This window comes from Zootoca vivipara, chromosome 1 (assembly GCF_965207765.1).
Source record: "Zootoca vivipara chromosome 1, rZooViv2.hap1.1, whole genome shotgun sequence".
Lineage (NCBI taxonomy): Eukaryota > Metazoa > Chordata > Lepidosauria > Squamata > Lacertidae > Zootoca > Zootoca vivipara.
The window spans coordinates 29,947,468-29,968,621 of NC_142582.1; the positions used below are offsets into that span (position 1 = coordinate 29,947,468).

A 21,154-nucleotide genomic window follows, 5' to 3' on the forward strand; every position below is an offset into this window, starting at 1 on the left:
ATAATATATTCATGCTGTATAACAGCAGGGATTCTGTTTTAAATATAACCACCTAGTTAGCATCTATAACATCTAGGGATGAATCCAGCAGCAGATTCATTTGCTGTCCACTATCTGGAATGCAAGCAATATTCCTGGGTATATTTTACTGTGTGATGTCCACATTCACTTACATGGCTGTATTTATCCCTTTGTTTTGCAAGAGACTGTATTTCAAGGTTGTATTGAGTCTCCTATGTCACAACCCCTAAATCCGCAAATTCTTCTTTGTCTAACCATTCCAGCCGTGATTGGTCCTTAAACATGCTTGCATGTCTGTGTGGGACAAGTTTCCTAAACTTTTTTTTCGGGTGGGCGGTGTCAAGATACAAAAATGCCCATTCTCTATTCTCTGTGAAATGGAGCATTGCAGGATAATTTGATATGGATTATTCTTCTTGCTTTACTGGGCAGCTCAATTAAATACTCTCTTTGAGTCAATGTAATAATGTTGCCTTTCACAGATGGTTTTGTTCAGCCGTAGTGTCTTGTCTGGGCTATAGATTTTTTTTTCTTATCTCCTTCTAAGTCTCCTTGTATGTTTCCCACCATGCAGCAAATAGCAGCTTCACAGTATGTGGTTTTAATGGAGGGAAATGGCCTGAGGGGAAAGGGTTAACCCTAGCCTTGCAGTTGTTTACAGAGCAGCTTTTAAAAACCCTGTTCTTTTTCACTTCTCACCTTTATTTTTCTCCTGCCTTTTTCATCGCCATGATTCAAAACTGAAAGACTTGTTTTTCTTCAAGTTTTGTTTATTGGATAACTTTTTAGATCCTAATAAAACATTGATGGTACCAACCCCACGGGAGGTTTGGGTACAGCAAATTTATTCAGTTCATATTTCCCGACAACCTCAGGGATCTGATGTAAAATAAAATCCCTAAGACATATGTATCTGATTTTCTGATGTTCTGGAGTTCTGTCAACAGTGGTTTGGCTCATATTTCTTTGCTCCATCACTGATGCTCCCACAGAGTTCAAAGCTCACCTGTGTGTTTATATCCCCGAGCAGTGCCTGGTGGTGACTACCAGAGACTCGGGTGCATTTACACTAAATTTGAATGGGTTGGCACTGTGGCTTGGACATGCGCGTTGCTGAACTATTGAGCAGTCTCAAATTGTGCCTGTAGCTTTTTCCAGTGGGAAGCTTTTGTAGCAGCGGTTGGGCTAATTTCAAACTCCCTCTTCCAAAAGGTCCAAGAGAGCAAGAGGGTTGAGGGAGAGAGAAAGAGGGAGAGGAGTCATGCTAGATGTTGGGCAATACTTGTTTTATTTTTGATATTTACACCAGCAATTTTTGTGAATAGGCTGCAGGTTGGGCAGACATCCCACTCCTTATACTGGATCCAGAAAATCCTGTTAGCACCTCACAGCTCAGAGAAAACACGGATAGCAACAGCCAAAGCTTGGATTCCCCCTCCCCACTCTGAAACAAGCCTAAATTTGCATATATAAAAATATGAATCAGCATATTCAAATGTTGCGTCTCAAGTCTTTTTAATTACCTAGCAATTGCTCCTGCTTTCAAGGTGGCACATCTCTTGGTTTCACCTTACAGTTTTCTGTAGAGGCATTCCTGGATTCCAGTAGACAAGCCTTTGCTTCCAGGCAGCCTCATGTTTAGGCCAATTCCATTCTTTTAAAAGAAGTGACCAGCTGAGGAGTAAATCGTCTCGAGACTGAGATGCAAAGCATACAGTGGGGCAAGAGAATAGGTCACTTTCAAGCTGGTCTCAGTCTGTTCCTGCCATCCTTAATAGACAGCTCCAGAGCAACCCTTTCTCTAGGTTACAATTGATGGACACATTCACCAGCCCTGTGTCCTCTGCTTTACATCTCAAATATCTTGGGGTTTGCCTTTGGAAGGAACTTGTTATGCGGAACTGGATGTGCACTTTTCGACTGGGTCTCTTGAAATTCAAATGCACCAACACGGCATTACTATTCAATCTCACCCTGCTCCGTCCATCACAGTCAGTCTCTTCCTTGTTCATGTTCTCCTGGGCCTTTACTGTTTTGTCCCTGAAATGGAAGATGCCTCATGTTTGCATGGGAAAAAAAGCTTGCATTTTAATTCTAAACCTCTCCCTCCCCCCATTTTCTTGCTTATTTGTGTGTGTTTTTACTTCCACTGTTTATTTAACTCTCTCCTCCTCCTCCTCCTCCTCCTCCTCCTCCTCCTCCTCCTCCTCCTCCTCCTCCTCCTCCTCCTCCTCTCCTTTTCTTCCCTTTCAATATGTAATCATTTGGCTAAAGGTAACGTGGGTGACTCTGTGATCTAAACCACTGAGCCTCTTGGGCTTGCCGATCAGAAGATTGGTGGTTCGAATCCCCGCAACAGGGTGAGCTCCCATTGTTCTGCCCCAGCTCCCGCCAACCTAGTAGTTTGAAAGCACACCAGTGCAAGTAGATAAATAGGTAACACAGCAGCAGGAAGGTAAATGGTGTTTCCATGTGCTCTAGTTTCCGTCATTGTGTTCTGTTGCGCCAGAAGCGGTTTAGTCATGCTGGACACATGACCCGGAAAGCTGTCTGTGGACAAATGCCGGCTCCCTCGGCCTGAAAGCAAGATGAGCGCCGCAACCCCATAGTCGCCTTTGACTGGACTTAACCGTCCAGGGGTCCTTTACCTTTACCATTTGGCTTATATGCCATTCTTTGTGTTGATGTAAAGGTTTTTTTCGCTCAGGAGAGGCACCCCATTGATGCAACATGAGGAGTAGGGAGGCAACCGCAACCCTCCAGAACAGTGTGGGAGGTTGCACTGGAGGCTGTTAGAGAATATCAGCAAAAGTCCCTGAAATATACTCGGAGTCGAGAGTGAATTTCATGCTCTTTATTCAGCTCATATTCATCAAGGAGAAGAAGAGAAGACGAATGGCTCTTTTCCCAAAACCATCTGCTTATATACATTATTTACACAATGGGCCTTGCGTGATTGGCTACTTCAGGGCTACACCTGTGGGCCAATTATATTGTGGATTGACTTCTGCCTGCAGCCTGATTGGCTGCTCCTACAGGCCAATCAGGTAGCAGATTCACTTCTGCCAGCCGCCTGATTGGCTGCTCCAGCAGGCCAATCAGGTTGCGGATTCACTTCCACCTGGAGTTGGATTGGGTAGCTCCTGCTGATTCTGAATCCTATTGTTCTAGGATTCAGCTCAGTACATAACACCCCTCCCCTCTAAGTTCCAGTCCTGCCCGGGAAGTTGCATTCGTAGTCCCCAAGGTCTGCTGGCCGCCTCCGTGTGCGTTGTGGCCTGGGGTGTTCCTTGGTCAGGGGTTCTGGTTCTGGCTCGTGTTCCGAGGCTGCTGGCTGTGCCGGGGCTGTCTGGTCTGGCGCCACTGAACCACTAGGTTGTGACTCTGGTTCCGGTGTCCTTCCAGCCTCGGGGCGCCCCTCTGTGCCTACTGCTTCTGCTTCCCCTGCCCACCCCTCTCGCTCTACAGGCCTCACTGCCCTGCTGTCCCCTTGGGACCCCTCTGTCCCGCTCTCCTCCCGGGTTCCTCCTGGGAATCGTCGCCGTAGCTGGTCGCAGTGGCGGCGCCAACATTGCCCCCCTTCCGTTAGTACCTCGTACGACACGGGACCGGTCACCTTGGTGACTGTGGCGGGTACCCATGCTGGGCCTGCCCCAAAATTCTTTGCATACACTGGGTCCTGGGCCACAAATGTCCGGGGGTTCCTGCCTTTCCCCACCACTACCTCATCCTGAGCTCTGTCGGGGTGAAGTCGGTCCAGTCTAGTTGCAAGGCGCCGGCCCATGAGTAGTTCAGCTGGGCTCCGGCCCGTCGTTGTGCTTGGGGTGCTGTGCTGTGCTAGAAGAAATGCGGCAAGGCGGTATTCCCAGTCCCCTTGTGTTATGCGGCGGAGGCTGTCCTTGGTGGTCCGCACCATGCGCTCCGCTTGGCCATTGGTGGCAGGGTGGAATGGTGCTGAGCGGATGTGGCGGATGGCGTTCTGCGCTGTGAAGGTCTGGAACTCCTCTGACGTGAATGCGGTTCCATTGTCCGAGACGAGGGTGTCAGGGAGCCCGTGGGTTGCAAACAGCTTACGTAGTACCCGGATGGCTGCCGCCGTAGAAGTGGACGGTACCAGTGCGACCTCCAGCCATTTGATGTAGGAATCCACCACTATGAAGAATGTTTTTCCCTGGAAGGGGCCAGCGAAGTCCACGTGCAAGCGTGACCATGGATGTCGGGCGGACTCCCAGGGCTGGACTGGGGCCCTTGGGGGATCCGGGCGGGATTCTTGGCAGGTCTGGCAGTGTTGGACCCAGGCCTCTATCTCTCTGTCAATCCCCGGCCACCACACATAACTCCTGGCAAGGGCCTTCATCCTCACTACCCCTGGGTGTGTCTCGTGTAGGGCTGTGAGGACCCTTTTGCGGAGGGGCTGGGGAACAACAACCCTGCTTCCCCATAACAGGCACCCCTTGTGGGCCGACAGTTCATGTTTGCGGTTTGTGTAGCCAGCGAATTCTGGCCCGGGGCTGCTGCTGGGCCATCCTCGCCACACCCAGTCCAGGACCCGGGAGATGACCCTATCTTTTGTGGAATGGTGCGCAACTTCTTGTGCCTGAATGGGTCGGTCGGGAAGCAGCTCCAGGGTCATAACCTCTTGCGCAGGCGCTGGGTCGGGGCCTGTTTCTGGTAGTGGTAGCCTGCTGAGTGCGTCTGCGTGGCCCATCGCCTTCCCAGGGCGGTGGATTAGTGCATACTGGTAGCCGGCAAGGAAAATTGACCACCTGAGGACACGTGGAGACAACACTTGGGGGGTCTGCTTCTCGGGGGCAAACAGGCCAAGCAACGGCTTGTGGTCAGTCACTATGGTAAAGGGCCGCCCGTACAAGAAATCATGGAATTTTTTTACGCCCTTCACGATTGCCAGACCCTCCTTGTCAATCTGTGAGTAGTTTCGTTCGGCTGCAGCAAGCGTCTGGGAGAAGTATGCCACCGGCACCTCTCTTCCATCCGGGAGTTGGTGTCCCAGGACAGCGCCGATGCCATAGGGAGAGGCGTCGCATGCCAGCACCACTGGCAGCCTCTCGTCGAAGTGTGCCAAGACCGAGTTCGAGACGAGCAAGTCCTTGACTGCCTGGAATGCGGCCCTTTGTCGCTGGCCCCACACCCAAGGGGCCCTTTTATCTAGGAGTCTGTGTAGGGGCTCCGCTACCGCTGCCTTATGGGGAAGGAAGGCATGGTAAAAGTTCAATAGTCCCAAGAATGACTGAAGTTCGGGCTTGCTCTTGGGCGCTGGGGCCTCACAAATGGCCCGTACCTTGTCACCGGTTGGATGGACCCCTTCTGCGTCCACCTTAAATCCCAGAAAGTCCACCTGCGGCACTCCCAGTAAACACTTTTCCCGCTTCACCTTGAGGCCCGCCGTCTGGAAACGGTGCAGGACGGAGCGGAGGCGGTCCTCAAATTCCTCTGGTGTGGGCCCGGCGATCAGTACATCATCGAAGAAGGGGGTGACGCCAGGAATCCCTTTAAGGAGAGAGTCCATTAGATTCTGGAATATGCCTGGTGCCACGCTAACGCCAAATTGCAGCCGCTTTACTCTGAATGCCCCTCTGTGCGTCACAATCGTCTGAGCCTCTGCTGTGGCTTCGTCCACAGGCAACTGTTGATACGCTTGGGCCAAGTCCAGTTTGCCAAAGATTTTTGACCCAGCCAGGGTGGCGAGGACATGGCTGACCACTGGCACTGGGTATGCATGGGCCGTGAGAGCCTTGTTTATGGTGCATTTGTAGTCTGCACAGATGCGGACCGAACCGTTAGGCTTGACGGGTGTGACAATTGGAGTTTCCCAGGGGGCGTTGGGCACCGGCTCCAGCACTCCTTGCTCCACGAGCCGGTCCAATTCCTCGTCTATGCGGGGTTTCAGGGCGAACGGGACCCGGCGAGCCTTGTGCCTGATGGGTCGTACAGCGGGGTCTAGCTGTAGGGCAATGGGGGGTCCTGTATATCGTCCCAATGCCCCATCGAAAACCCCTGGAAACTCTTTGCATATGGCGTCCACGTCCACTTGTAAGCTAGTGCGGTTCACCCCGGTAACGGCTAGCCCCAGAGGTCCAAACCATGCCAGTCCCAGTAAGCTAACGTAGGGGCCCTTAACTACCAGCAAGTCCAATTGTTGCTTTCGCCCTCGATATTGCACCCTGAAGGTCCCCACCCCCATTGTAGGGACCTTACGTTTCTGGAAGTCCCGGAGGGTGAATGGGGCCGGCCTTAGTTTGGGACCCCCATTAGGGCACAGTTCCCTTAATGTTCGGGCCGAGATTATGGATAGAGTTGAACCCGTGTCCAGCTCCATGCGGCATGGGGCTCCCTCTATCTGTACCTCTATATAAATTTTCTCTGTGCTGGGATGGGGCAACTGGAATACCTGGTAGTCCGTGATCTCCGTCGCGTTGCCTTGGTGCATGGTGCCGTGTGACCTGGGGCTCCTGGGTCGGTCATCTGATGCTTGTCGACGGGTGAGTCGAGCCCGACACACCCGGGCGATGTGTCCCAATTTTCTGCACTGCCTGCACTCTGCGTTGCGGAAACGACAGGTCCTCCTCTCGTGGTTCTCCCCGCAGCTTGCACAGTTCCCTCCTTCTCGTCGAGGCTGCTGTGGTGTGTGTGCTGCTTGAGTGCGCCGCTGTACTCGGTGTACTTCCTCCCTGTCAGATTCGGATTCGTCAGTGAGGTCTTCGTGGTAGACCCTCGGTTGGGATGGCGGGGCCGGTCGTGCCTCTTGCGTTGACCTCTCGGCGGCTTCGGTTGCCAGGGCTTCCTCCAGAGCAATCTGGAACGTGAGGTCTTTTTTGGCGTAGAGGCGTCGTTGCAACATCTCATCCCTCAGGCCACCGACGAGGCGGTCACAAAGCATGTTCTCCAACTCTGAGAAGTTGCATAACCGGGCGGCTTGGCGGAGGGAGGTCACAAACCCAGTTATGGTTTCCCCCGGGGCTTGCCGCTTTGCGTAGAAGGCATTTCGGCAAGCTACCACCGAGGGCTGTGGTGAAAAGTGCTCCTTCAGCCGTTCCATTATTGTTTTGTAAGAGACGGTAGCGACATCTCTAGGTGCAAGGAGAGCCCGGGCGATTTCAAACATCTCCTCTCCACAGACGCTGAAGAATGTCGCCCTCTTCATGGCATCGTTGGTGACTTCTTTCGCTTGCAGGAGGAAGTTGAAACGGGCGGCGTACCCTTCCCAGTCTCCTGATGCTGGTTTGAATGGCGAGAAGCTGCTGTCGGTTGCCATTCTGGGTTCCTTGGGTCCTGGAGCTGAAGCCTGGATGCACGGTGCGATGCAGCGGTGCAGCAGGTGGCGGTGCTGCGGTGCAGTGCGTGGTGGCGGTCAGCTCAGCAGGATCCCATCCTCGTCGCCAGTGAAATATACTCGGAGTCGAGAGTGAATTTCATGCTCTTTATTCAGCTCATATTCATCAAGGAGAAGAAGAGAAGACGAATGGCTCTTTCCCCAAAACCATCTGCTTATATACATTATTTACACAATGGGCCTTGCGTGATTGGCTACTTCAGGGCTACACCTGTGGGCCAATTATATTGTGGATTGACTTCTGCCTGCAGCCTGATTGGCTGCTCCTACAGGCCAATCAGGTAGCAGATTCACTTCTGCCAGCCGCCTGATTGGCTGCTCCAGCAGGCCAATCAGGTTGCGGATTCACTTCCACCTGGAGTTGGATTGGGTAGCTCCTGCTGATTCTGAATCCTATTGTTCTAGGATTCAGCTCAGTACATAACAGTCCCTTTCCCCCTCATCTGGTGAGAGTGTCTCCTAAACAAAACTGCCCAGGTGATGCCCCCGCTGACGGTACAATGATAGTTTGGAGAAATCACTGTAGTTAATTATTTCCATTCCAATATTTATTCTTTGTTTTGAATTCCTTTTGTTAATTTTGGATAATTGAGTAACATGCATGCTATTTGTTTCTTGACCATATGTCACTTAGGCCCGCCCGCCATATTAGTCTTAGGCCCCTCACCCCTTCAATCCAGGCCTGAGAAGGTTTTTTGCCATAAGGGAGAATGTGGTGCACAAATGCCATTTTCAGCATCAGCCCATGTTTATCGTAGCATATAGTTGTCCCTTTTATTTTTACATGGACCAATTTAGAAAGAAGAAGATGTGTGGTAATGAGAGCCCAAGGTAAGCTTGGGTTTGTTTGCTTGCTTGCTTGCTTGCTTGTTTAGTCTTAGGCTGCCATCTCCAAGCTGCACATTCTGAATCATTAACTAAAGCCAGTTCTTCTCTAGAGTAAGCCATTTGACGACAGAGGGTTAAATGTTTACTAGATCTCCAACCATGTTTTAATAGGAAACATCCCTCTGTAGCATTTCTATATATGTAGGCACCGACAACCGACCATTCAGTTCCTGATGTGTTATTTATAGCAGCCTTCAGAAAGGATAGCACTTGAATTGGTTCTGTTGAGAATGTGGATGAAGAATGCATATTGGAGATAGAGAGGGTGAAGGTGTGGATTTGCAAGACAGTTGTCAGCCTTGCCACTTAAGGGCCATTTTCTTTCCCATGTCACTTGTCTAAATTTATTCATTTTCATTATCACTGGAGGTTGCTTTCCCCCTCCTTGTGAAGTGACTCATAAGTCCACTGATGTCAATCATAGTTTCCCCACTAAAGTAAATGGATTTTGGAAAAGGTTTGTGGGTCGTGTTTGTTGCTAGCTCTCCCTTGGATTGAAATTTTGTGAATTCTTAATAGTGGTTTCTTCTTGGACTTCATAGATGATTGACAGAACATGGATTATATACCCCAGTGAGACGACAAATCATATATATGCAGCTTTCTTGATGCACATCATTAGTGCAAATCCACAAGGTATAATGGAACAGGGTTGTTTCTTTCTTGCATGCTTAACTAATTTATTAACAAATATCTGAAGTATTCCCTTCAGAGGGTGACTTTCCCATAACAGAACCAGGCTATTTATATACAAAAACAAAAGAGATGAGCCACCAAGATTTCTTCTTAATTTCTGCTTAGTGCCTGTGAATTTGGTATGCATAGTCATAAAGGAAAATGCAATCTGTGTCTCATTTAATATAGAAGTCAGTTTTAGGCATTGTGGTATCTTTCGTGCTCAGAGAGATGTGGCTTTAGGAAATAAGCTGCTCAAGTTGTCCAACAGCTGCTGCCTGTGTGTGTGTGTATATGTGTGTGTGTAAGGATATATATATATATATATATATATATATATATATATATTCATGTAAATTCCAGATTATTAAATATTTCCCTTATCTCTTTAGTGGATATAAACCTGGAAGTGACGTTTTCTTGGACATGAGCACCAGGCTGGATTACTGCAATGTGTTATACATGGGGCTGTCTTTGAAACTGTAGCTAGTGCAGAATTCAGCGACCAGATTATTGACTGGCATGACTGCATTGGCTGCCAATAGTTTCAATTTGAAGTGCTGGCATTGAATTACAAAGCCTTATGTGGTTCAAGACCCCAGTACCTTGCCATTCGCTACATGGACCCTACATTTGTCATCTGGGAGGTGCGGAGGGTGACAACACAATAATAGGCCTTTTCAGCAGGGGCTCCCCCAGGTCCTGACATCATCGTTCTCATCAACAATGGTCCTGGCACCATCATTATCAACTTTTAGGTGCCTGTCAAAAATGATCCGGTTTACCCAGGTATTTTGGTTCTTAATCAGGATATATGGTATGATGATACTTTAGCCTGTTTTGGTGTTCATCCTTTAGAAGTATTGGAATAAAATTATTCCCCAGGCTAATCCAAATTCTGTGCCAAGAACAAATGAATCCAGCAACCCATATGAGGTATGCAAATTAGGCAGATTTGCATATGTGCGCTTATTGTGTGTGTTTTATTCTAATTCTACAGCACATGGGTTGGACAAAGGACTTTTTAGAGCATGACAGTTCTATCATTTAAACCATGACTAACCAACATGGGCCCCTCTAAATGTTGTTTGACTGCAACTCACATCATCCATGACCACTGACCATGCTGATGACAGCTGGAGTCCAACAACATCTGGAGGGCACCACATATTGGCTCCCCCTTTTCTGGAAACATTCCTCTTGCCCATTCCTTTTTCTGCCTCTTGACATCTCACCAGACCTACCTATTTCCAGGCTTAATCTACGCATTTATTTAGACTGAAAAGCTACATCAAATGGTGAAGTTTTTCAAAATGTTGAGTTGCTTGCACAGAATCACATTGTATGCATAACCCTGCTTTTCACTCCCCCTCCCCCCAAAAAAGATAAATTGAGGACAAAGGAGTAGAGGTGGACTAAGGGGAGCACAGCCAGTTCGGCCGCACTGGGCTCCAAGCTGAGAGGCCACTGCAGGAGGTGACACAACAGTGACTTAGAATCTGCCAACGTCACTACCAACTTAGAATCATAGAGTTGGAAGAGACCACAAGGGCCATCCAGTCCACCCCCCTGCCAAGCAGGAAACACCATCAAAGCATTCCTGACAGATGGCTGTGTCAAGCCTCCGCTTAAAGACCTCCAAAGAAGGAGACTCCACCACACTCCTTGGCAGCAAGTTCCACTGTTGAACAGCTCTTACTGTCAGGAAGTTCTTCCTAATGTTTAGGTGGAATCTTCTTTCTTGTAGCTTGAATCCATTGCTCCGTATCCGCTTCTCTGGAGCAGCAGAAAACAACCTTTCACCCTCTTCTATATGACATCCTTTTATATATTTGAACATGGGTATCATATCACCCTTTAACCTTCTATTCTCCAGGCTAAACATACCCAGCTCCCTAAGCCGTTCCTCATAAGGCATTGTTTCCAGGCCTTTGACATATTTTGGTTGCCCTCCTCTGGACACGTTCCAGCCTGTCAGTATCCTTCTTGAACTGTGGTGCCCAGAACTGGACACAGTATTCCAGGTGAGTCTGACCAGAGTGGAATACAGTGGTACTATTACTTCCCTTGATCTAGATGCTATACTCCTATTGATGCAGCCCAGAATTGCATTGGCTTTTTTAGCTGCTGCATCACACTGTTGACTCATGTCAAGTTTGTGGTCTACCTAGACTCCTAGATCCTTTTCACATGTACTGCTCTCAAGCCAGGTGTCACCCATCCTGTATTTGTGCCTTTCATTTTTTTTGCCCAAGTGTAGTACCTTACATTTCTCCCTATTAAAATTCATCTTGTTTGCTTTGGCCCAGTTATCTAATCTGTTAAGGTCATTTTGAAGTGTGATCCTGTCCTCTGGGGTATTAGCCACCCCTCCCAATTTGGTGTCATCTGAAAACTTGCTCAGGATGCCCTCAAGCCCATCATCCAAGTCATTGATAAAGATGTTGAATAAGACTGGGCCCAAGACAGAACCCTGTGGCACCCCACTAGGTGAGAGATGGTGTGCATGTGCCAAATTTTGGCATTGCAGTGAAATTTCAGAGCCCAAAGTCTGCCACTGAAAGGAGAGTACTTCTTCACGCACAATTATAGTAAATAATTTGCTGACAAAAGATGTGGTGGCGGCCTCTAGCTTAGATGGCTGAAAAAAGGGATAGGACAAATTCATGGACGATATGTTTCTCGTGATAGCTAAGCAGAACCTCCTGGTGCAAGGGCAGTATGGCACCCGGAGCTCCAGTTGCTCAGGGACAACAGCAGGAGTGGTCTCTTGCCTTCAGGTCCTGCTTATGGGCTTCCTAGAGGCATCTTGGTATGTACTTTGTGAAACAGGGTGCTGTATCATTACATTCTTATGCAGAGATCATTTAATATTGAACAACGGCACACTGTTGTGCCAGATGGGGAAAAGGTGATGTTTAGCAGTCAAGCGTAAAAGGTATGTAAACCAAATAGTAACAAAAACTGCTGTGCTCCAGAGCAGTTTGACTTCATGCAGAAAGACAACGGGCATAGTTTTAACAGGCAACATTGGACCTAGATCACCAAATTGCAATGTCTAGAAAAGATGGATGGGAGAGAAGCCTTCCTTGATAGCTTTTGAAAACACAGCCTTATCCTATTTGAATTTCCCCACTTTTTTCTCTGTCTCAGGAGAATGATTTCTGGTGATGCAGTTCAAAGTGAAAGCACTGGGGATCTCTTGGATGTTGGGAATAGCAAGACCTCTGCGAGAAATGCTGATTAATCTGAAAGGGGGAATGATAACAAATGGCACCTGACTTTGACTTTTAAGAGGGCAATAAGGCGTCAGAGGGCTTCCTTAATGTGCCCTGGGATGCCAGTGACTAGCAGCTGTTTAGATCTCATCTCCCTTCTAGTCTAACTGTGTTCTCACCAGCAGCACATTAAGCAGAAACGTACAACTTGGGTCTTATAAACAGAATGGAGCTTTCCCAGCATCTCTGGCTCAACAGAATGCTCGCAAATGGCAGAACACTTGGTTTCTAACATCTGTTGGCATCTTTGCTGGGCACAGCCAGCTGTTGAGGCAGAATATTTTGTGTGCTGAAAAAATAAATACTGTAAAAGGAAAAAACAATGAAATCCCTAAGCTCTCGCGAGCCTTGCCATTTCACACATTTGAAAAGGTGTTCACTAATTACCGCAAAACCATTCAGATGTTGCTGTTTTCAAAAATAGGTTTGAGTTATTTTTTAAAAAAATAGCACAATGTCAGTTTCAGTGGCACTATTTTGTCTGTTTTGTGCACAGATGTCTGACGGATGGTGGAAGTATCTGCTGCTCTGCCAAAGGAAAATGTTACAGGCTTCTGGGATATAGAAAGACAGAAAACAAATCCACTTTAAAAAAGCAGAAGAAGAAGGGAGGGAAACTTTATTTTGACTTTGAGGAGCAGTGTTTTGATGGTCTCAGCCAATAACCTTGTGAAAATGCTGTTGCCTTGTAAGCGTCCTTAATTCCTCTGAGGGTAACTGAAGTTGGATGTGTAAGTAAATATGCAAAACAGGCTCCCGTCGTGTTTCTGGTTCTTGCATTGTCTGTGAATGCTCAGTGCAAAGGAATAATGTGAATAACTGATGGCTGCTCCAGGAATTCCTTTTACATGTCCCTCCCAGCCACTTGCTCAAGCTGACAGCATGTTGCCACTACTCTGCATGGTAGCCAGGGGTGCCAAGTTGAATAAAATATGTGTGTGTGTGTGTGTGTGGGTGTCAGGTAAGCCCTGCCCTGTGTAATCAATTACAAGACATGGCACACTATTTGAATGGTAATGCCCATGAACTTGGGAGTGGGAGACGGCCCCCTCAAATATTTTATTGGGGTCTGAAGGTCCCTCAGAGTTGGCTCCTATGCTGGGAGCTCAGTTGCAGTGATGGGCAACAAAAAGCCAAGAAGAAGAAGAAGAAGAGTTTGGATTTGATATCCCGCTTTATCACTACCCGAAGAAGTCTCAAAGCGGCTAACATTCTCTTTCCCTTCCTCCCCCACAACAAACACTCTGTGAGGTGGGTGGGGCTGAAGTGTGACTAGCCCAAGGTCACCCAGCAGCTGTATGTGGAGGAGCGGAGATGCGAACCCGGTTCCCCAGATTAACCACTACACCATGCTGGCAATTCTGTATGCATTTGGTTTTAGCAGGATATTTGCAGCACCATGCTGAAACTGCCAGGTGTGCACCTTCAGTATGAGCCAAGAAGAATACCATGTAAATGGGCATTCAGATAACTTTGGATGCACCTCCTCCCCAACCAAATGCAAGTGAACAATCTGTGGGTTGAGTTTGCCTATGGCAAAATGAATACGTGGTTGATCCATTCATTGTCTCTGTAAACCCCAGAAACTTAATCCCCCCCTTCCCAATTCAAATTTGCAAAATGAGCCTTGTGTGAAAGGTGAAAGGCAGCATCAAATGGGTTAAAATAGAGGACTCGGAATGTGGATTTGCTTCCTGAAATAGAAAGGACTTACAGTGTAGTGCACTAGAGGTGCTCTTTTCTGGCTGAGGTCAGATATGCTTAATGAGAGCACACAAGGGCAGATGCCCATGGAAAGATGAAAGTGTGCTGACATGAAGCGGGTAGCTATCCATGGAAGGATAGCAAAAAGGCAGAGGCCAGCCCTAGTGTGGAGCAGGTGGAGTGAGGCAAGGGGGAGCCCATAAAAACAATTCGAGCCCATGATGTCAGTATTCCAAAGAGCTGCCGTGGTACAAATGGAAGGGCTCCATCCCATATCCTTGGAAGCGTGCAGTTTGAGTCCATTTGTGTTCAGCAAACTGGAAGCTAGAAAGCTGCTACCGGTAATAGAACTGGGAAATGTTTAATACAACGTAATAAAAAATATTAAAAAGAAAGACTCTGAGAAATAAACCAGTGGCTTCACAGATAACCTTTAACTGTGCTTATTCATTTAGAGAACCTTAAACATAAAGGGTTGGGGTGTGTTTGTGCAGGAGCTTGACTTGACAGTGGTTGTCCTTTGGGTCTGCTACCTGCAGCTACGTAATAAACAAATCACCGAGCCAGACTCAAAAACAAAATATATGCTACCTACCCCTCCCCGCAAATGTACAAAAAAAAACCCCAAGCCACACATTTTCACAATACTTTCGTGGAAAGCGTTATTGTTAATGGTTAACTTTCTGAAACATTTAGCAGCAAGTCAGCTTTAAAGGCAAATGACTTAGGACTTATTCTGATCTTGTTTGTATTGAGACATATTTAGAACAACCTGTCCAGAAGACAATCGGATCACATTGAGGCACTGAGTTTAGGATGACTTCTAATTCTGTTTGCAGTTGAAAGAGCAAGAAGTCATGTGGTTTAATTGCTCAATGTTGGTATCATGCAACATGATTGGATGGGTGTGTTCCATCTTATTCTAAAAGGGTAACTTCTACAAGCTTTGCAACAAATATATGATCAAATGACCTATATAAATCTGAAGTGAACTGCTCCATGCTCCAAGATATAGGATAGATTGTGATATCATGATCAATTATGCACCATCCTGAGGGTAAGATACAAATGGGATATTGTTGGCACCTGTATGTCTTGAGAGACATTGGAGTGTGTCTCCAGGGGTGAAATCAAACTACTGGAGAATCACAGCACCTGCTGTGGCTGCAGAGAGTGACAACAAGACTCCCCTCTTGGCCTTGCTGGTGTGGTCCAAAGCAAGGCAGAGCAATACATTTTGCACCAGCTTGACTGCAGGTGTTGCCAAAAGGAGGTGTACGTCTTAGGGACTCAACTCCTGATTTGTGTAGGGTTTACTCCTGAGTCTTTTCTTCTCCCGAAGATGTCCTGTAAGGCAGCATCCCAACAAATGGGATAAAGACATAATTAATAATTCTTGACCAAAGGTTATAGGAATGTCACTTGCTCTTGGTCACATAGTAATGGTAAGATGATGGTGTGATTACTACAGCTTCTGGGCTAGTGAAAAGGGTTAGCCTGCCATTTCAAGAACCCCCAGACCCTTTGCTGATGCACATTACCCACTTTGTTGCTATGACTGTTGAAATCTGGCATGATAAGTAGATAGCATGCCATGCCCTGAGGGAGAGGATTTCCAGAGGAGTCCTGCCTCTGTAAATATTTAATAGAAATTTAGCCTCATAACTCCTTTGTCTGCTCGCTCGCTTGCTTATTCTAACTTCTTGTCCCTGAATGGTTGGTTAGCAGCTACCTCCCTAATTCTTGAACCTTCAGCTCTACTTGTAAACCTATTAGCAGATGCATGTTCTTTGCTGTGTCTTGGGGGGTGGGGTAGGGTGTGCTTGCCGTCATTGCAAGAAAATTGCATCTAGGAATAACAGTGAAACGTTAGTATATATATCTATATCTATATCTATATCTATATCTATAGATATATATATAGATATATAGGCAGCTTTGTGTGTCTGTAGCAAGGAGAAATAAAGCATCAGTAGCATAACACTGCTATTTGGACTGACTGAAAGTTACACCATAGTGAACTACCATTGGAGTTTCAGAGAGTGAGCCAAAGAAGGGGGACAGGAGGAATTAAAGAGGTCTTGCTGAGAAAGGGCCTGGTGGAAGTCCATTTGCAGTGTATAACGTATTAGGTTTCCACTTGAGAGGCCCTTGAGGATTGGGTTGCAAACCCCCTCCCTCCCACATAAATAGATCCTTTGCAGCCAAACCTCATAAACCAGGCACCTCAATTTTACGTGAAAATTGCTAACCACAGAGACACCAGGTTATTTATGGAGAAGGTTTTCTTGGCTTGTGTTTAGAATAGAACTGTGTTGTGCATTCTAGCCATCTTGGGTTTGTGCTTAGAAAAACAAACCCAGATGTCTCTGTTTAGTGACCACAAGAGTCAGAACTAGACACTTTAATGAGGAGAGCCTCTTGCTCCCCTTCTGTGGTCAGTTGGGGGCATGTGTGCAGGGGATACTGAAAGGGGGAAACTGGCAGATTGGACAGGTTGTGTGTGCTTAACAGCACCTGCTGAAAGATCCCTGCAAGTGCATGCCAAACAATTTTATTATGTCTCTTTCTCTCCCCCGCCCCCTGCAAGATGGGCATTTGCAGGGGAGAGTGGGCAGGCATGATTCATTCCTCATCTCACCTGACAGTCCTGCCCTGCAAGTGCCTCTCACTCCTGCATAAACTTTATCTTGGCAAAATTTGGGATTGGTAATATAATGTCTTGTTCTGCCCTTAGAAGAAGAGCCCTGCCAAAAAATGCATTCTAAGTGGTCTGTCTATTGTGACCTATCATTATATTTTAATGAGAGACATCAGGAGAGGTAACTGCTTCTAGGTTAGTTTTGTGCCAATTTCTCTGCCCTCACTTTTTTTAAAAAAAAAAAAGTTTTATGGGGAAGAATTATTTCAAACATATTTAAAAGTTTAAATAACTATATGACAAAGTGATGTATTTCTTTTTTTTCTTTTTTACTAGCTTCAGGGTGCCACAAATATTGGCAACTCTCAGCACTAACTCTGACTTGTACACAGGGTGCTTGTCTGCTCCAGGCCCCAGCTTGACAAGCAACTATCTCTCTCCTCTTCATCTGTTTTTTTTCCTACTTGAAGTGGCTCAAAGGGAAAGGTATGAGTGTGGTAAGATGCAGGAAGCAACGTTGGCAATGGCTAGCATCTCTCAGGTGTTCAGATTAGCAGAGCGGGCCCCTCTTGGTGATTCCACTGCCCTCAGAAGCTTGGGGGTGGTGGCGGCTTGGAAGAGGGCAGCCTCTGTGGCAGCCCCTAAGTTGTGGGACTCTCTCCCCACAGAGGTGCATCTGGCACTTTCAGTATACAGCTCTCACATAGCCTCCAACGATTGAGGTGCAAATCTACACACATATAAAAAACACTGTGAAAATACTTTTTAAACAAACGTTTTGAAAAATATATTGAATTTGCCATAGCTTACCATCGCCATCTAGAGTCACATTTGTATATTGCACTTTGCAACATACTTAACACGTTTTGTTTGCAGCTGTATAGCTGAATCCTGATGAGTTGGATGTTTTTCAGAATGTTGTGGTTGTGACCTGCCCTGGGACCTTAGAGTGAAGGGCAGTTTATTAATAATCATAATTATAATAATAAGGTGGGGGATAGCCACAGAATTCTGTCAGCAAAGCTACTTACTAGCTAGAATTAAATAAGTCTGGGGAAAGTGACTATTTGATGGGTTTTTTCTTTTCATTCTATGGCAATGCTTTCTTGACAGTGCCCTCTTTCCCCCCTGAGGTATAATCTGAAATCTAGTCTTCTTCAGACGTTGGTAAAATATGCTCGAGGGAAGCCTTCAAAAGAAAAATTCCCCACAGGAGAATGACAAGGAGTGGGGGGAATCATCACATGATTTTTGTTTCTCATCGTCAGTTAATGAAACTCGCTTTTCTGATTCCAAGATACCCAGTCATCATCACTTCAGATTTCTGTCCTAGAAAATCTAGATGGGTTACTGTAACCCTCTCTGTACCCAAGAGGATTCCTGCTGGTTGAATATTACAAAGTTTGAAAGAGAGGGAGACAGGAGAAATAAGAAGGCAAGTTACAATGTGTGAGTGTCAGAACACAGCAGTAGTGGCCTCTTGAAAGGTCACTTAACTAATTTAAAGGAGACATTAGCTGCTGCTTAAGGGAATGACCTGGGAAGGTTGTTTGTGTGCAAAATGACAGAAAGAGAGCCAAACTGTTCTGTGAGTGAGAGGGTGCATGGAGGGAAGTAGTAAATGAGGAATGGGGATAAATTTATCTCCATGGTGATTTGTTTTTCTTCTAACAAAACCCAAACAACTCTCAGAAAAGTGATAGAAGCCAGCTTCCCCTGCTGAAAAGTGGGAACTTTTCTGAGCTGGGAGCAATAATTATGGCCTAGCTTTGGAAAAAGAACAAAGGGAGCAGAGTTTTCTAGCTCAATTTAGAGGTTACATAAATGGCAGTATAAATTACCCATCATTAAGTGAAAGTATAAATTACATGCCAAAGGGCTGAAAGTTGGAGGGGATGTAGCATGAGAAGCAGCTGAGAGGGAAGTTCTGTGATGCAGTCGTAGAAAGTTGAAACCTGTACATTTACAATTGCCTTTTAACTGACTTCTCTGCTGTACTGATGCTGCTTTTTGGTGCTTGCTATGAAAAAGTGGGACAAAGCTGTCTGGTTCTTCTTATTTCAGAGGCGCCTTTCATGATGTATAACAAGGTCTAAAAATTTGCCTGATTTACAGGAGGATAATCATTGATCATCCAGATCTATATAAATAAACCCAGAACATGGAAGCCAAGTTAGGGTGGTGCTATGGCTAGATTAAAGAGCCTGTGGCTCTTGGCAGAATCATTTTATGGAATGCCACTTGTTTTTGACCCATTAACTACACCTTTCTTTGCCAGCATTCACACACGGAGGTTTGCTCACCAATTAAATTTCTGCCTTTTAGAGTGGAAAACCTCTTAGGTAGTTAATTATACCCTAAACAAGGTTTCCAATTCGGCTGTTGTCGTGCTATTTATGCAGCTTTATGGTTAATTTAGTTTGCTACACTATAGATTTGTTGGTGGGAAAATGCATATTTGCTTATCAGAAACCTGGCTGAGTGAGAAGGAAATCCTTGGCTCAGTCTCATATAAGCTATGAATTTATTAAATAGTGGAAGCTGCTATTTTCTCTGCTCCAAGCTCCCAAATGCAATAAGGGGGTTATAATACTGACTGGCCATTAAACCATTTTTGTTGTTGTATTGAGGCACAGAAAATTCACTGTGGACCATCACAACTTAGCTTCCATACTTTCCTCTCCTTTTCTTCCCTCAGACATTGAGAAATCCTGCCACAGACTTGTGCTTGAAGCCTCTCCAGAGAGTTGTATAAACTCACTGTATCCCCATTCCCTGTGTGGAACCTGATTTAATATCCGAAGTTCAACAATGAATGCCATAAACCATGAGGCCTGGGACATTTTTACCCTTGTACATCCCAGCATTAGTGGCCCTGGACCTACCTTACATGGTTGTTGTAAGGATTACTTTGATAATGCATGGAAAGCACTTTGCACGCTCTAAACAAGTGCTATATACATGAAATCAGTGCCTATTGGTTCAGTATCTGTGACAACTTTCAAAATATTTCAAAATAAAGATTGCAATTTGGTTGCGACTTAGTTCTCAATACTTGCTTGTCATTTGATTAAAGCACACCAACAAGACCTCTTCTTCTTGTTGTTGTTGTTTTATTAACTGCCCTTAACCCTAGGTCCCCATGCAGGATACAACAATTAAAAATGAAAGATTAAAACCAATTTTTAAAAAACTTACTGTTATATATTAAAAACACAATATAAAAAAGTAACAAAAACAAAAACATCTTTTAAAAAGCAATGACAATTTATACAAATGCTTCTATTTTGATTTCAAATCTTTCTTCAATAGAAATATTTCTGGGCCTTTTCTGAAAAGATGGAATGGTTGTTGTGATATGAATTCAGGCATACATATGCCCAGTGTTCACCACACCACTTGAGTCATTAGCTTCATTCTCCAAAGCCATAAGATTATATCTATTACTGAGTTAGAAAATGCATAGAACTATGAAAAAAATAATGCTTGAATTTGCTCTCACTCCTCCATTATCTCTCACTTTTGCCTGCTGTATTTTATCTATTAGATCATAAGCCAGTGGGCAGGCAGTCTCTTTAAAAATAAATAAATCTCTGGACACTTTAATTATGATGAAGATTAGAATGATGGAGAATCTGCCTTGGATTTGCTGTCTAATGTAGGCAGGCTAAATTTCTCCAGCGTCATTTCTGTTGCCATCAAAGACAGCCTTCTTTTTAGACAAGCTATCATCGATACAACAAATGTTAGAATCCAATGAAGAAGCTATCAGATATGCATGATAAGACTTTAGCAAAACCGCTTGTTAAACATTTTGCTGCTAAAAGTACAAGCATGCAATCTGCCTTTTGAACTCTAATTAGACCGCATAAGGCAGAAAACTCGGCAAAATACAGTAAATTAATCACTATCCAACAGGGAAGATCATTTGGGAAGATATAAGCATCCTCTTTATCGTCACCGAAGCCAAAATGACCAATACTTTCATAAACTGCTTTACCCAATGAATTAATGCTAGCAACAGGCAAAACTACTAAGAAAGTTGCAGGAGGGGGGAAGCCATGGCTGCTTAGGGTGGTATGATGTTAAATGTTAAGCCCACTGTTGTAGGAGAAGGTCTTCTCATCAATGGGTAAAAGCCAGATTGTGACTGATGGGTTGTTGTTGTTGTTTAGTCGTTTAGTCGTGTCCGACTCTTCGTGACCCCATGGACCATAGCACGCCAGGCACTCCTGTCTTGCACTGCCTCCCGCAGTTTGGTCAAACCCATGTTCGTAGCTTCGAGAACACTGTCCAACCATCTTGTCCTCTGTCGTCCCCTTCTCCTAGTGCCCTCAATCTTTCCCAACATCAGGGTCTTTTCCAAGGATTCTTCTCTTCTCATGAGGTGGCCAAAGTATTGGAGCCTCAGCTTCACGATCTGTCCTTCCAGGGAGCACTCAGGACTGATTTCCTTCAGAATGGAGAGGTTTGATCTTCTTGCAGTCCATGGGACTCTCAAGAGTCTCTTCCAGCACCATAATTCAAAAGCATCAATTCTTCGGCGATCAATCTTCTTTATGGTCCAGCTCTCACTTCCATACATCACTACTGGGA

At 45.8% G+C, this 21,154-nt stretch overlaps 1 long non-coding RNA gene across 1 annotated transcript in view; it reads left to right on the forward strand.

The window, feature by feature from the left end:
- The window catches only part of LOC148687514 (uncharacterized), a 35,783-nt gene extending 22,817 nt beyond the window's left edge, over positions 1 to 12,966 (forward strand). The window contains exons 2-4 of the long non-coding RNA XR_015945845.1: positions 8,803 to 8,896; positions 10,812 to 10,959; positions 12,710 to 12,966. This is a non-coding gene — a long non-coding RNA (uncharacterized LOC148687514). The remainder of the gene's footprint in view (positions 1 to 8,802; positions 8,897 to 10,811; positions 10,960 to 12,709) is intronic.
- Positions 12,967 to 21,154: the final 8,188 nt, after the last annotated feature.